Below are 16251 nucleotides of genomic sequence, written 5' to 3' on the forward strand. Positions count from 1 at the left end.
AGTAGGGAGGAGAGGAGAGAAGAGGACAGAGGAGAGGAGAAGGCCAGGCACGGTGTGGGGAGGAGGAAACAGGCGCGGGAGCATGTACACGCTTGCACACACACACACACACACACACACACACACACACACACACACACACACACACACACACACACACACACACACACACACACACACACACACACACACACACACACACACGGCAAGGGGGGCACGCAGCCACACAGCTCAGCAGCTGTCGAACTCCCGCACTGCTTTCACGCCTGTGCCAACCACTCGGGTTAGTGTGTGTGTGTGTGTGTGTGTGTGTGTGTGTGTGTGTGTGTGTGTGTGTGTGTGTGTGTGTGTGTGTGTGTGTGTGTGTGTGTGTGTGTCCATGCGTAAGCTCACCAGGCCCCAACTGCCAGGTGGGTACATATGCAGAACATGCACAGCACAGCGCCAACTAGTTGTAATTGAATGTAATGATGGGCGCTATGGATGAGAGCGACTCTGCATGGTCTCTGTGTGCGTGTGTGTGTGTGTGTGTGTGTGTGTGTGTGTGTGTGTGTGTGTGTGTGTGTGTGTGTGTGTGTGTGTGTGTGTGTGTGTGTGTGTGTGTGGGAGGGGGGAGTCTGAACATATGTGTTGTGTATGTGTGAGTAGGGGTATGATGAGGCGATATAAATGTTGCATAACATTAAAGGCACCTAGAGGAACGTGAGGGTTCATGATCTGAATTTGCCACCAGGAAAAAGAAGCAAACATTGAAAGAATTGAAGAAGAGTCTGTTTTAAATAGGGCATTGGATGCTGAATATATGTTTACAAATTCATAATTATATTTTGGTGGTTATGCTAATAAAGACACTTTGATGATCTCAAAACACAAACCTTGTTTGTAATAAAATGTATTTTATCGTCACACAATGTGACTATACCTGTTCTAACTGGGATATAACAGTGTATTTCCTGCTGTAGGATTGAAACCAAAAAATATTGCTCTGCCTGGAAATGGACATGCACCCTTATCTCATTCGCTATAATCTCTTATATTTTTCATGATTTTCCTCAATAAGGTGATATCATTTGCAAAAAAATGGCTATACTGAAATACTGTAGCAGTGAGACATTTCCAAGACCTGTTTCTGTGGAATTCACCCAGTTCTTTGCTAGCATGGGTTTGTTACTTTTCCATGTTTACATAACAACAACTGAAGCTATATCACAACATGTAAATCTTAAAAAGAAAAAGAAAATGAAAGCACACATATCACTGCCAACTTTTACGACAGTGGACGCTGAGAGTGAAACTGACATAGTTTCACTTCTGCGGAGTTGGACAACTAAAGTCTTCACCGTTAGTCAATTTAAGTGTCCTATGCCAACTACTAAGTATAAGCAATCAGTTCAACTACGTCTGGAACCAAAGAAGCGTTTCTCTGTTGATCAAACTCTATTCTTATCCATCAATCCAATCCACTCTGAATTTGTATTTTCAGAAAAAAAGATTATTTCAAAAGACACTTTTCTAGACATAATTCTATGAGTATATTCTGAGGCAAATTAGCACATTAATTCAAAAAATTAACATGGATATATCTGTATAGAAAAATATGTATCATACCTCACCATTAATTCCATGCCCTGCATAGCCTGAACACATCATCTGTATACACTGAGAAACATTGCACTGGACAGAAGACTATTGCTTGTGCAGATGCTACATAATAAATGGTGACCCAATCACAAAAGCCTCTCTGCGGGTCCTTCAGACTGCTGGGTCAAGTATTGTTCCCGACAAAAAGAAGAAAAAAAGAAAAGGGTAAGAAAAAAAACCTGTATTAGATTATCTTAAAAAGCAGCACTAGTATCTAGATAACCAGGGCATGGCTGCAAACATTCAGGACATTCTTCCTGCTTGACTGTCAACGCATCATACTGGCTCTCACTCTCTTTAATTCTACACACACCGCCTAGCTAGCATGGCAAATCACTCCTCACAAAGTCTATTCAACGCCACAATACTATATAGATATGATGAGTTTGGCGTATTCCGACCACTCGAGAGCAGATGAGAGGCGCAGATGAGAGAAAATGAAAGGTTTCTAAATGTGTCCTACCCTTCCCTTCCCCTGCATGTGTAAATGATCAGAGAAAGTAACAATATTCTTTCCCCCTGCTATTCAGTGCAGCATTATACGAGTGACATGAAATGCTTGTACAATGCCATTAGCCCCAGCAGGCCTATTAGTCTATCATCAGGCAGGAAATTCAATTAAGGATGACCTGAAAAAAAATCCCTTTCCTTTCAAGACAGAGGCTTTTGCATTTCAATGGCATGCATGAGAAGCAGTGTGGGCGCATCTTGGGCTTCTGTGCGTGTGCGTGTGTGTGCGTGTGTGTGCGTGTGTGCGCACTTGTGTGTGTGTGTGTGCGTGTGTGTGTGTGTGCGTGCGCTCATGCACGTGTGTGTGTGTGTGTGTGTGTGTGTGTGTGTGTGTGTGTGTGTGTGTGTGTGTGTGTGTGTGTGTGTGTGTGTGTGTGTGTGCGTGTGTGTGTGTTGTAAGCCAGGCATTCGGCTGCCTCTGCCTCTGCCTCTGCCTCTGTGTGCAAGGCACTTCTTCTTTTGAGGATGAAGACCTCACAGCGGTGGAGTCAGCAGCACAATGCCCCCGATATCCATTTCACTGAGTCTCATTAGCACAGTGTCCGCGCCATTAACACGTCCCTTTGTCTCCTTCATGTTTATGAAATGCACTTATTTCATTTATTTTTCCCGCACTCGAGGGGAGCATGAATTTACCCATGAAACAGTGCCGCTCAAAAGACCCGACAGCTTTCAGAGAGCAAATGTGGATTCAGTGAAGATTCTTATTATTAGCAAATACACACACACACCTACCGTACCAGCCTGTCTAAAATACTAAAAAGAGAATTTCAAGAATTTGAGTCTTGCTACTTCGAAGTTGCATTATAATTAATTAACACAATGAACTCAGCTGTCTAAATGTGAGGGATAAAAAAGACTGGTATATTTTTTAACAGGTTCCTGTTCCTGAAGAAATTATTTACAGTTAATTTCTAGTTCCATATAAAAAAAATAGCATTGCCAGAATTCCAGGTCATATTTCACAGCTTTTAGTGAAAAGTGACATCAATACTATTTTTGACCTAGGCCTCGCTCACGTTAATCCTTCGAATGCAGCACAAAATTATCACCTGCTGCTTAGATTCTGCCATCTGTTACCTGGTGCGCTAAATTAGCACACCACGAGGCTAAGGCAGAAGGTGCCAACGCAGGCAGAGACAGACTACACACAGCCAGCCTTCTATTCAGCGAGTCACTAGACTGGGTAGTGGTGGTGGTGGTGGTGACATTAGCCGTGTCTTGAAGCGCTAGCATAAACTGACACTGCTACACTGCTTTGACCTTTAACCAGAGAGGTTACAAAGGGGGAAATGCCATGCCGTGCGTGAATCACATATTGGGTTACATCGCTAAACCAGCAGCAGCCATGTTTTTTATTTTATTTTTCTCCTTCTTCTCCTCAGCTCCATGACACCCATGCAGCTTTAGCCTTTGTAATAATACAGAATTTAAATTCCAGCAAGCCTCCCTGACTGTCCAGTCACCACATACCAGAAATGACTTAGGTGACACATCAGTCCTGTGCGGCGCTGGAGCTAGTCATCTCCAATGACTCATCAATTAGCATGAGGGACGTTCCACATCATCTCCACTCCTAACATCCAAATAAGAGACTTAGTGGTCAACTGATTCCATAGGCTAAATTTAGCAGCGGAACATTAAACCTGTCGATTCCCAATGTAGGCTACTACCTTCACGAGGCTGGCAGTTGTGTAGATAGGCCTACAGAACATTTAGTCTGTAGTATTTCCTACTCAGTAACATAATTCACTTCTGGGAGACTGGAGAGGAAACAAGATTACAGATATCTTGTGAGACCTTTTTAAAAAAGCTTTATCCCCTCCATCTACCGTACCGTCGCTCCATGAGAAGCAATTCCAGTGTAGCCTACGTACGCTGAGGTTTTCTGGTATCTGGGAGTAATTCTCTGTTGCTGCACACAGAGCTCTGTTCAGGCCATTGTGCTGATAGCATGTAACCACAAGTGTCCCTCCGGAAAAATAGCCCTATATTTCAAAGAGCATATCGTAAAGCTCTGGAATGCTTTACAGTACAGATGGAAAGAAAATATTGTGTAGCCTTCCAATAAATGTAGGCTACTGAAAAAAACAGGAGCAATGTAGCCTACAATGTGTATGTGTACTGTATTTGTTGTCTTTTAGTTTTAATAATATAGCCATATAGCCTTCATATACAATACAAGTAAAGTAAATTATATTTTTTTGTTTACTTAACACATCTGAGGGGGAAGTTGCAGCGCTGTAGGTCTGTGTTAACAGGGCTACCGTACGCTGTAACTAAGGCCAGATGAATGGTACACACACACACGGCGGCGGCGGCGGCTGCACACTCAGAGTGAGACACTTCAAAGGTCCACATTCAACAAAAGCCCGGCGCGGTGGCCTGGGCTTAGCAACAAACAAAACAGGACCTCTTCCTCGACACATTGTGAAACTATCCTCCAGTGCTTCAACTTGCCCCAGGTATAGTGATCCTGTTATAATCCCTAACCCATGTCACTTCAATGCTGCCGCTCTCCTAGAAACAAGCAATCTCTCTCTCTCTTTCTCACTCTCTCTCTCTCTCCCCACATGTCTCTTTCTCTCTCCCACTCCACTCTTTTTTTCCGCTGAGTCAGACGGACCCCCACCATTATCGGACATCTTCCCAGGGCGCCTTCATCCCTGTGCTGCGCGCCACGGTCCCCAACAATACCTCCTCCAGGAAATAGAGGGGACAGCGTGTTCAAATGAGTGTGAACTCCCTGGCAGGCAGCATGTCCAATATTTGTCCACGACCTCATGTCAGCCATTCAGCAGTTGGGGTAGACTTGCAGGTATCAAAGACGCCTATGAACTTGATCACCGCTTCTTTCTCACAACCTTTGATGGAATACCGAGAAGGTGTTTTAAAAACTGTATGGAGGTGAAAGGAGAGGAGAGGAGAGGAGGAAAAAAAACATACTCCTTTCATGTCAGGTTAATAGGAGAGACAAACTGAGGTTGTGACAAAAAAAAGCGTGTTCTTCTTTTCCTCTTTTCAGTTTAAATACAGATGCTTCACCTTCCCCTGGTGAAATGCAATAGTGTAGGTACATAAAAGGTCCGACTAGGCTGTATAGAAACACACTCTCACTAGATCGCCACCTTTTGTCGCTTTTCACTCACACTCCAGATAGAGATGAGAGGTGTGTTTTCATATCAAGGCAGAACAACAGGGTCTTTCAGAGTTCAACCGTGGGGCTTCCATGACCTTGTTAAGATCCAAACTTTGACCATGCATTTTGTTCTGCCTTGCCCCTGGCTGGAGGATTTCTTAAGCCGAATGTGCAGAAGAGAAGAGAGCCACATCCTTGAAACCCTCAGAAAGTCTCAGAAAGAGTGTGTGGTAAAGGAAAAGCGTAGTTAACATCGTCTCCTCAAACACTATTATATTAATAATTCCCATACTACAAAGTCACAAGGACAAGTTATCAAAACGGCATATTCACCTGTGACGGCTTATGACCTTATTGTGTACGTACGTAGGAAAGAGCTGTGTTGAAGACACACTGCTTTGGACACACTGACTGCACAAACTGCCCAAGTCTCTGTAACTCAGCAACTGTGATAAGTGGAGTATGAGCACACGGGCGGCTAGCATAAGCCAGCACCAAAAGAGAGGAAGTTGTTCAATTCCTGATTTGCTGGAACTCCACGGTTTTGTTTTAGTGACATGGCTTGAGTCATCTAATGAGTGGTGCGTTACATGGTGCTCATCATGAGAGCAGGATGATCCTCCCCTCCACTCAGCTACCCACGATCAGAGGAGGTGGGGAAGAGGAGGTGGGGTGGCGTGGGTGGAGGTGGAGGTGGAGGATGGGGGGGGGGGGGGGGGGGGGGGGGTGGGGGGGGGGGTGGAGGATGGGGGGGGGGGTTTCCTTAAACAAGCAGGACAATGGTAGACTGGATCACTTACCAGAAAAAAATACCAAACCGGCACTGCCCCCAAATGAAAACATCTCTGTATCTACAAGGGACCTCACACATACAGTACCTCCTTATTGGTACTGCCACAAGTGGTTTTTGCCTACTCAGTAAAAAATGACATCAGTCATCAATTTTCTAAACAAACCACATCAAACTCTGGACTGGAGCAGACTCTTTTGCCCAGCGCAAATTTAAGGAAAAAAAAGAAAGAAAAAATTTGACCGCATGCATGTCCACAGCAGAGCAGAGTCCTGCTCGGGCAAAGGCACATGAAATGGACTGGAAAATCTCTTTCATTCATCCTCCAGGAAATAGGGCAGCACTGTTTGAGCCTTTGTGGATGCGAGAGAGGCACAAGCGCTGAGTCATATCGTCCACGGAATCGCAGGCAGCGAGCGAGGCAGGCATACGGAGGAGAGGAGAGGAGAGGAGAGGGCAGGAGGAGAGGAGGAGGAGGAGGAGAGGAGAGGACTTGTGGTTTTTGTAGTTCTCTGTCATCGGGCTAAAGGATAAGCAAGCCAGAGCAACCAGGGCAACTAACACAACTAACTCTCTCCTGCTGCTGCTGCTGCTGTGGTGCTGTTGCAGGCGGCAAGCAACGTCCTTCTGCTGTCCCGAGTGAGCCGCATGAACAGTTTGTTTTAGCGAACATTCCCAACATGCAACAGTTCCCTCGCCATGCTACACAGCTACAACACACACACTCACACACACACACACACACACACACACACACACACACACACACACACACACACACACACACACACACACACACACACACACACACACGGCTTAGCAGTGAGTCCGGCAGGAAACGCTGGCACAGTGGAGTTTCTTTGGTGGTGTTGTTAAGGCGGCCATGATGAGAGAGGATTCTGGTGATACCAGTGCTGTCATCATGCCAGTCTATTGCACTTGGCATTCTCTCACCAAGGATTCACAAAACACATACAGTACACACACACACACAGAAAAGAATTCAGACACACAAATACACACACGCATAGCCCAACATTTACTCTCTCTCTCACACACACACACACACACACACACACAGACAGACACACACGCACACAAACAACTCTCTTGCTCTTAAACACACACCCACTAAACCACCCTTAACAACAACACCACGGCAAAGCCACACCGTGCTTCCCTTTTGTGAGGGAGAGAGGGAGGGAGAGAGAGAGAGGACAGGAAGACGGGAGGGGGTCTGCAGGAGAGAGAGAGAGAGAGAGAGAGAGAGAGAGAGAGAGAGAGAGAGAGAGAGAGAGAGAGAGAGGGAGAGAGAGAGAGAGAGAGAGAGAGGGAGAGGGGGAGAGAGAGGACAGGAAGACAGGAGGTGGGCCTGCAAGAGAGAGAGAGAGAGAGGGAGAGACAGAAAGACAGAGAGAGAGAGAGAGAGAGAGAGAGAGAGAGAGAGAGAGAGAGAGAGAGAGAGAGAGAGAGAGAGAGAGAGAGAGAGAGAGTGGGGAGGATGGTTGCCTGGTTGGGTTGGTTGGTTTACCTCAGGGCACTGTAGGCAGAGTAGAGTGCCGGCCCACCCGCCGCCCTGCCTCTGAGGACAGCCCATTGTTCCTGCGCTCGGCAAACAAAGGCCGCCCCCCGTGCCCCCCGTGCTCCCGCCGCTCACCAGGCCTGCTGCTCCATTGTGCCGCTGACCCACCCGCTCCAAAATTTCATTACATATGAATTTTCATTTATTCCCTCCCTGTGTGCTCTCTCTCTCTCTCTCTCTCTCTCTCTCTCTCTCTCTCTCTCCCTCTGTCACCCTTTCTCTCTCTCGCCCTTACACACACACACACACACACACACACACACACACACACACACACACACACACACACACACACACACACACACATTCACAGGCCCTCTCAAACACCCCGCACAGCCTCCCTGTCCCCTATTCCCATTGGCTGGCTGCGTTGGCTGTTTGAGCCGTTGCTTAGGCATGCTTCCCGTGACCATTATCAGAGGAGAGACTAGTTAATCGCGTGTGGCACAACAGACAACAACACTGATCAAGCAGAGGGGGCATCCGACACAAATCCATCACTTGCCATTATGTCACCAAGTCCATCTTTAAAAAAAAATCTTTTCAGGAGCCTTCGGTTATTTACGAGACAAAGCGTCTGAAAAACACCTGAAAAGTTACAGCTTCCACGGAGAACACTCCAAACTGAACACTTGAAACTAATTAAAACTTCAAACCGACAAGAACAACATTTAAAAAGAAAAGCCCTTTAATGAAGAGCATTCAGTTTTTCCCTCCATCTGCGCTCCCCAGTAATGAATGCCTGAGCGCGTTCACAAAGAGAAATAGCTGGAATGGCTGACATATTTGAGGGACAACCTGTTGCTCAACTTAGCAAGAGCACACTGACAAAAAGCTGAAGCTCCAATGACACCTGATCCGCACACGCGAGCGCGAGAGAAATATTTGGGGAATGAATCTGTAATGTTGCCAAGATATGTTAATGAATCCCTTTCAATAATCAGATGCAATTTTTCACCTCCCTTTCAATGCAAAAGAACAGCTAATTAAACCTTGGTAATGAATCACTCAGACATAAAAGAAGCTGAGCTCCTTTTGAATAAGAGGGGATATTTCAATCAACGGCCCCGCCGGCCTACTAATGCAACATTGTTGTTAAAACATCTAAATTAAAGGTTTGGATAATTATAAAACGTGCCATTTGATATGTTACTCTGCATGATAAAATTATTTTAAAAAATGAATGACAAGATTTAAAAAGACAAGCTATGAATCCCATGAACTGAAATTACATCTTCAAGAAAAAAAAATACAGTAAATGACAAAATGACAAAACATGAGCATCAGACGGAAATCTGAAAGTAGGCCTAAAGGAATGGGAACAGCGGCGATCAGTGCACTACATTCTACAGAACCTTCCGATGGAACCCAGAAGGTGATCCATTGGAACCCTGCAATCTAAACGCGACTGATGGCCAAAGAAACAGAGCAAAGCCTGCCCTGATGTGCTATACTGAGGCCAATGTTTGGCTAAGAGAAAAAAGGAGGGAAGAGATAGTGAATGTGTGTGTGTGTGTGTGTGTGTGTGTGTGTGTGTGTGTGTGTGTGTGTGTGTGTGTGTGTGTGTGTGTGTGTGTGTGTGTGTGTGTGTGTGTGTGTTTAGGAGTGAAAAAGAGGGTGGGGGACGGTACAGCTAGCAGAGAAAAAGAGGACAAGAAAGGGTAAAAGTGAAGTAAAGAGATTGTGTGATAATTCCATGCGGTGGCCTAATCGCACTACACCCAGTGCATGCTACCAATAACAACAATATTAAAACTAAGCACTATACAAGAACTGGAGCCTGGCCTCCAAGTAAAGAGGGGGAGAGATTTACCAACGACACGCAGCACAGCACAGCACAGACTGGCTGCAAACATTAGTAAAGAGTGCTGATAAGCCAAATGAGCAGATAGCATAGGAGCATACATGAGCCATATGGTGCTGTGGCTGTGGCCGCCTGTTGCTGGCATAACAATGGGCCGGCTAGACACTGAGTGGCAGAGCAGCGCAGGGGCAGTCTCTCTCACTAACACTCACTTGCTCGCTCCTCGCAATTTTCCAGGCGGGAAGAGCTGAGTTGAGCTGGGCTGAGAGCACACAAACACACACACACACACACACACACACACACACACACACACACACACACACACACACACACACACACACACACACACATTTGCATTTTCCCTACAGGTGGATAAGAGTACTAAACCAGATGTCAACACCAGAGAGGGGGCCTGTCTGCCGCGCCGGCTGTGGTTCAATAAGTCCACAAGCCCTCTGCCTCAACGGCAGAAAGAACAATACGCATCGCGCCCCCCCCCTTCCCCCACTTTTCCCACAATCCTCCAGTCCCTGAGGTAACCCAATCTTTTGAGCTTTGCATCTTTTCTGTTCGACTTTTTTGTGTGCCCGTAACACTGGGGGTATCTAGTAATTACTGTATAACTACAGCATGGCATGTCTGAATACATGGACACATAACAGGATCACAGACAGACAGCTATCAACAAGTGAATATGCAGCATCACTGTAGGCCTACTAATGTGACAAAGAACAGTACAAAAAATGTTTAAAGATTGTTAAAGAGAAATTAAAATATCAACAATATTACTATAGGCCAGTAGTGTGGAACGCCAGGCATACCATACCGTGGCCCAGCTGGGAATTTCAAAAGAATGTTTCAGCTGACATAACAGTCGACAGGAATGTTGAATAAGGGAAAAACGCACCACAGACGTTTCATTCAACAGATGCTCTGATTTTAAGTGGTCCTGTTAAATTAATTTCTTGCACAATCTGCTAAACACAGACAATCAACTTAAAGCTAGTTAAAATCATGACTGTCTTAATTTATGGCATTTTTTATTTAGTGGTTTGGTCAAGAAACACGTTATGCGACACTGTAGGCTATCAGTGAAGTAGACAGTACAAGTCTACACTCAACATTAACTATAAACGTGACAGTTATACTGCTTTAGGCTTCAGATTTAGGCTTTAATGCATAAGCTTACTTAAATTCAAACACCAAATATTAGTCCGCTCAAAATATCAAAACAACGCATAAAACATCCTGGTTAACCATACCCCGTGGCTATTACAATAAAGCTTATATCACGCGTATAAATGATTAACAATTGGCTTCCTCCAGCAGTGGACTTTCTACCGCCCAGATTTCTTCATTGACAGAAACCTAGCCTACTTCCCAAAGTAGGCTAACCTGCGTCCATCATGGATCCGGACAAAACAATCAAGGGGCAACTTGGAAAAGCAAACGTGAAAATTATTCCTAACGCGCAGAATTATTTTTCTACCAACCGCGAAGACATCCATTCAATAGAAATGGGAAGTTCGTCGCAGCTGTAGAATTTGAGACAAAAGATCACTTACAGTGTGAAATTTATACGGCACTATCAAATCACTGCGTATGGCGGTGTAAGCTATTCTACGGGTGCAACAAGTCCTCCCGAACGCTTTTGTTATTCTCCGAAGTGCTCCGCGCAGCTCGCCAGTTCCCAAACGAAGCCAATACACACGCGTAAAACTACGAGGGCGGGCGAATGTCATTTTTAGTAAAATTATACATTTATTTGCAGTGATAGGCCAACCCTATTTCCCAGCATTTAAGCGTCGCCTACTTAAGCTCGACACTAATTTCCACACCACTGCTTCGTAATGCGAACCCACTGCAATGACAATCATACGGTGAGTTCTTAACAAAGTGAAAGAGCTTCGACAAAACATGTCAAAATCTATTGCTCTGTTGAGCGTGTCAATGAATAAATTCCACTCCTATATCAACAGGTATCATCCATAATAATGTATTGTATGCTTCAATCACATTTAAACATTTTTGCGCACAAGAAAACAACTTAATAACTCATAAAACAAACTTACCTCAGACACCTAGGTTTATTAAATTTGGAACAATTTTGAGCTTTCTGTATTTGTATCAGGGGTCTGGCTTTCTTTACGGCAATTGCATTTAGACTGTTTGTTTGTTTATTTTCTTTTATCTGTCAAGAATGAGAATGTAATTCTCTCCGTATCTACAGAGATGCGAAGTATGCGCGGAATGAGGGCAAGAATGAAATGAACGCGAAGATTGAGTTTGCAGCTGGGGCGGAGCGATAGTGGCGTCATCCCAAAACTCCAGAGCCAGCCGAGGGATGGGGGAGGGACCACGGCCATACGAATTACCTCACTGGGGAAACAGAAGGCTCTCTGTAGTAGGCAATGAACGTGCAAGTACGCTGTAAAACATATCCATGGCTGATTAACTGGAACTTCGACTTTTTTGGGGGAAGTTTCATTCTGGATGACATGGCAACCTATGCGTAACAGGCGACCAACGGCCTGTTGAAAAATGTTAATTGCTGTAATGACGGACAATCTTAGTCCATTTGCTAGTCCCAAACAGGGGAGAACACAACTTGTCATCAAAACAGAAGTGCTCAACGTCGTGGGCTGTTGGAACGTTGAACAACATGATCGAGAGCTATGTTTTGCACCGTCCAAAATCCTTAACGAGGATAGAAGACAGCGCTAGACGGGCATGTGCGAGAGACTTTCAGTTTTGGTAGGGTAATCTAATCATGATGGAGATCATTCCAAATCTTGCGTCTGGACTTGCTCCTTGCTACTCTAAATGAGTAATTGTAGGCCAGGAGGTAACATTTGAGGAGACAGGCGTACGTGAACAGTCGCCACCTACCGGTTTCACTTTGTAATGTGGTTTGAGTGGCTCAACTGGGATGGTAAATGACACATCGATACTTCCCCATAATAATGCACTCATGGATGATGAAGTGATGGGAACTTTGAGATGAGTAGGCTATATTCATTTTGGCGCAGCATATAATGCTACCTCGTCACTCCTTAAATTCCATGGCCACCCAGATGCACAATGTTTTTGTAGTCTATTAGGCCTACATTGTGATCCTTTCTGAGGGTCAAGTAATACACAATTACCTTACAGATCAGTATAACTTTATGGAATGAAACAATCTCATCTTGTTTTGGATCACATGAAATAGATGTACGAAATTACGGAACTCCTTCTGTATTATCATTATCTCACACTGCCTAATAAGTCAATGCCAGTCTCTCAACCAACCTTTTAATTATGACAAGGTGGGGGAAGTGAATCACTTGCATCCTTTACTGTTAATAGAGTCAAGGGATTGTTGTACGAGACAAAACAGATATGTCATTTCACAAGGGCAAATAACCTCTGTTTAGGCCAACTGTGTATTTCGACCACCATAATTTAAAAAAAACTACACCCATATGTTTACATTTGTTTCTGTCTGTCTGTTTGTTTATTAAAGGCTACTTTCGCTTTATGCTTCATGACTCGTTACAATGTATCTGCATCATGAAGTACAGTGTAACAAAGTTGTATATAGAAAGTAACAACAGCGGAATTACACTGAATTGCAATTCTACAGCTGAAGCAGTTCAAGGCAGGCTATAACGTATACGTACCAGGGGTGTCAAACATAACGGCCAGGGACCGGATGTGAATGATTCAATACAGACCCAGACTGTAGAGAAATAAAGTAACAGAGTCAACAAAAGAACATTTCTAGCCCATTACAAAGGTGCTGCAGGTGCCTGAGATTTCATGTTTTCAATAGGCCTACTTGAGAACAGATCTGCCTTTTTTTGCTCGCCATTTACTGTACAGTTGGTTGCTGATACCGCCAGGGCTCTAAATTATCACCAGCCAACCGGCCAAATGCTGGTGAAATTTGAGTTTGGCTGGTAGAAAAGACCAGCTTACTAGCCATTTTGACCCATTAGTGAGTGTGTGTTTTGCCAGTAAGACTAACATCTACAAGCCATTTTGGCTGGTGGTGAAAAAAGTTAATTCAGAGCCTAACCACTGACTTTCACCTGAAGATGATTGGCTAGCAATGTGATTCCAATATGACGCATAAATTTGCCATATTTCAGTTATGTTACTGGTTCGGCCCACTTGAGATGAAATTGACTTTGGCCCAATCTCAACTCACCCCTTGGCCCTACCCCTTACCCCTCCCTGTAGGGGTAGGGGTATCCCAATAGTCGTTAAGGCAGAGGGGTAGAGGTAAGGGGGAGGACTTTGTAGCCCTCAAAAATGAGGGGTTCGGCCAGGCAGACTCCGTTTGGAGGGGTAAGGGGTAGGGGTAAGGGGTGAATTGAGATTGGGCCTTTAGGTGATCCCTGAACCGAAATGAATTTGACACCACTGATATAGACAATAAGTTATTACATGTTATTTGAAAGACATTAGTCATGGGGATGTTTTTCTTAATCCAATGACATGTTAAATATGATGTCATACATGCAATAAATAAGGATAATTAGTGTTTAATTAGTCAATGTGTTGCGCTGAATGATTTATTTCAACTCAAAAATGGATTATGGGATCTTGACAAATCATTACACAGGATCAATCATAAATAATTTTATGGACATTTCATTTCAATAAAATGCTTAAATTGGTGACTAAAATTGTTTGCATTTTTCCATTAACGAACTCCTTTACATTACAGGTGCTGAAGAGATGCTGAAACATTGTTCACAATTTTGAAAAAAAGTTGTATCTTACCAAGACATTAAGAAAAAATACCACAATGACAACATTCTACAATAAATAGTCTTGGATTCTGGATCAACCGGAATGTCATATATTATTAGACACGGTTGGCTATCTCACATGCACACACACACACACATAGACAAACACGCACACACATAGACAAACACGCACACACACACACATGCGTGCGTACACACACACACACACACACACACACACACACACACACACACACACACACACACACACACACACACACACACACACACACACACACACACGCACGCTCCAGCAGCGTTGTGGGGGGCAGGGTGCAATGAGAGGGGTGGACAGTGGACTATTAGCAGATAGTGATCTTTAACATGCCTGCTCTTTTGATAGCAGTGAGCCTCCCTCCACGCGGTGTGCAGAAGGCCCTGTTTGATGTCATGGCTGACTTCCCTCGCCCCTTTGATGTTAGCGTCTGACTCCCCGGTCCTCTGCCACTCTGGGAATCCTTCCATTTCATGCAGAAGAGATGCAGATCATGTGACAGACCCCGAACCCCTCCCTCCCCCCAACCCCCCCACCATCACCACTCCTAAACACCAGTGCCATATCTCCTGTCTTAAAGCACCAATGTTTAAGCACGGCAACTTAGTCCTTTCCCCATTTATATTTTATCATATTAAAAGGCCACGCATTTGAGTGAATGTTTAGAGGATTTTGTAGATTTTTGAGATTGAGGCAGCGAGAAAAGAGGAGAGAGTAAGAGAGGGAGAGTGAGAGAGAGAGAGAGAGAGAGAGAGAGAGAGAGAGAGAGAGAGAGAGAGAGAGAGAGAGAGAGAGAGAGAGAGAGAGAGAGAGAGAGAGAGAGAGAGGGAGACACACTGCCATGGCACTAGGTGCTATAGTGCAAAATACAGAATAGGAGAAAAAGGCGAGGATGGATGGAGGGGGAAAAAAAGAGATAGAAATTGGGAAGTTGGAGATGGGGGTAATTTGCAACCTAATGGTGGCTACGCTCCAATTCAGGCCGTCTTGTCCAGAGCAGTCACAGTTCTGCTCAGGTGTCCTTTGCAGTAATTTTCCTTCAGCGAGGACACACGACACACAAATGCTCCCAGCTTTTAAAAGCTAAGATTTGGTGATAATGGCATGGCAGGGGAAAATGCTTTGGACAAATGGCTTATTGAGAGAGAGAGGGATCTGGAGCTGCTTATTTCCACGTGCTCATTCATTCGGTTTCATCAAGCCACACGGGAGGAAAAAATCTTTATCTTCTTTGTTGCATTACACACCTTTCTCTCTTTTTCTCCCTCTGTCGGCCACTCTTTTTTCACACTGCCATTCTTTGTGGTAGGAAAAAAAAAAAACCACGAGAGTGGAAAATGAAGATGGCGAGGTGGTGGTGAGGACTACCCGGATACTGGTTGGTGACAGTGTGCTGGTGCCAGATTCACTGCTGCTCAAAGTTGGACGACCGACGGCTCTGTTTAATTCTGAGTGCGAGACTGACAGCTTAACACTTGGCATGTCAATCAAAAGGCTTTCTGCTGAATGCATGGCCTGAGACAGTTGTCAACCGTCCACAAAGATTCCAATCACCACTCCAAAAAACACAAAGATTTGGGCTTATTTTCTTGTTCCAGTGTGTATGAAAAACAAAGCTGAAACCACAATGATAAAGCCATTTAGTGGCCCACGATTAGAAAATTAGAATTTGAATTAAAGTTGTCATGGGTTTTTTTTTAAAACCATTTATGAAGTACGGTCATTTATTATCAATCCATTGTTATTTTCTGTCTGTCACAGATGTAATCAACTGAAATACTGAGGGCCACTTGCAATACATTTCGAGGAGATTGTAGCCACACAGCTTTTTGTTCTTTTGTTCATGCTCCAACTGTTTTCCTGAACGCTCATGAGAAAACAAATGTATGAAATGAAATTAGAAAGATATCTACAACTCATCTTTTGGCAGATATTGCATTAACTCTTTGATAGGGTCCATTGGAGAACAGTGGCTGTTAAAAGAAGAA

General features: G+C 44.4%; 1 protein-coding gene across 2 annotated transcripts in view; it reads right to left on the minus strand.

Annotated features, from left to right (window-relative positions):
• The window catches only part of tead1a (TEA domain family member 1a), a 77851-nt gene extending 65956 nt beyond the window's left edge, over window positions 1-11895 (minus strand). For both annotated transcript variants that reach the window (XM_063196794.1, XM_063196793.1), the window contains exon 1: window positions 11542-11895. The gene's annotated coding sequence lies outside the window, so the exon portion shown is untranslated. The remainder of the gene's footprint in view (window positions 1-11541) is intronic.
• Between the last annotated feature and the right edge of the window lie 4356 nt (window positions 11896-16251).

The sequence above is a fragment of the Engraulis encrasicolus genome, chromosome 4 (genome assembly GCF_034702125.1).
Source record: "Engraulis encrasicolus isolate BLACKSEA-1 chromosome 4, IST_EnEncr_1.0, whole genome shotgun sequence".
NCBI classification, from domain to species: domain Eukaryota; kingdom Metazoa; phylum Chordata; class Actinopteri; order Clupeiformes; family Engraulidae; genus Engraulis; species Engraulis encrasicolus.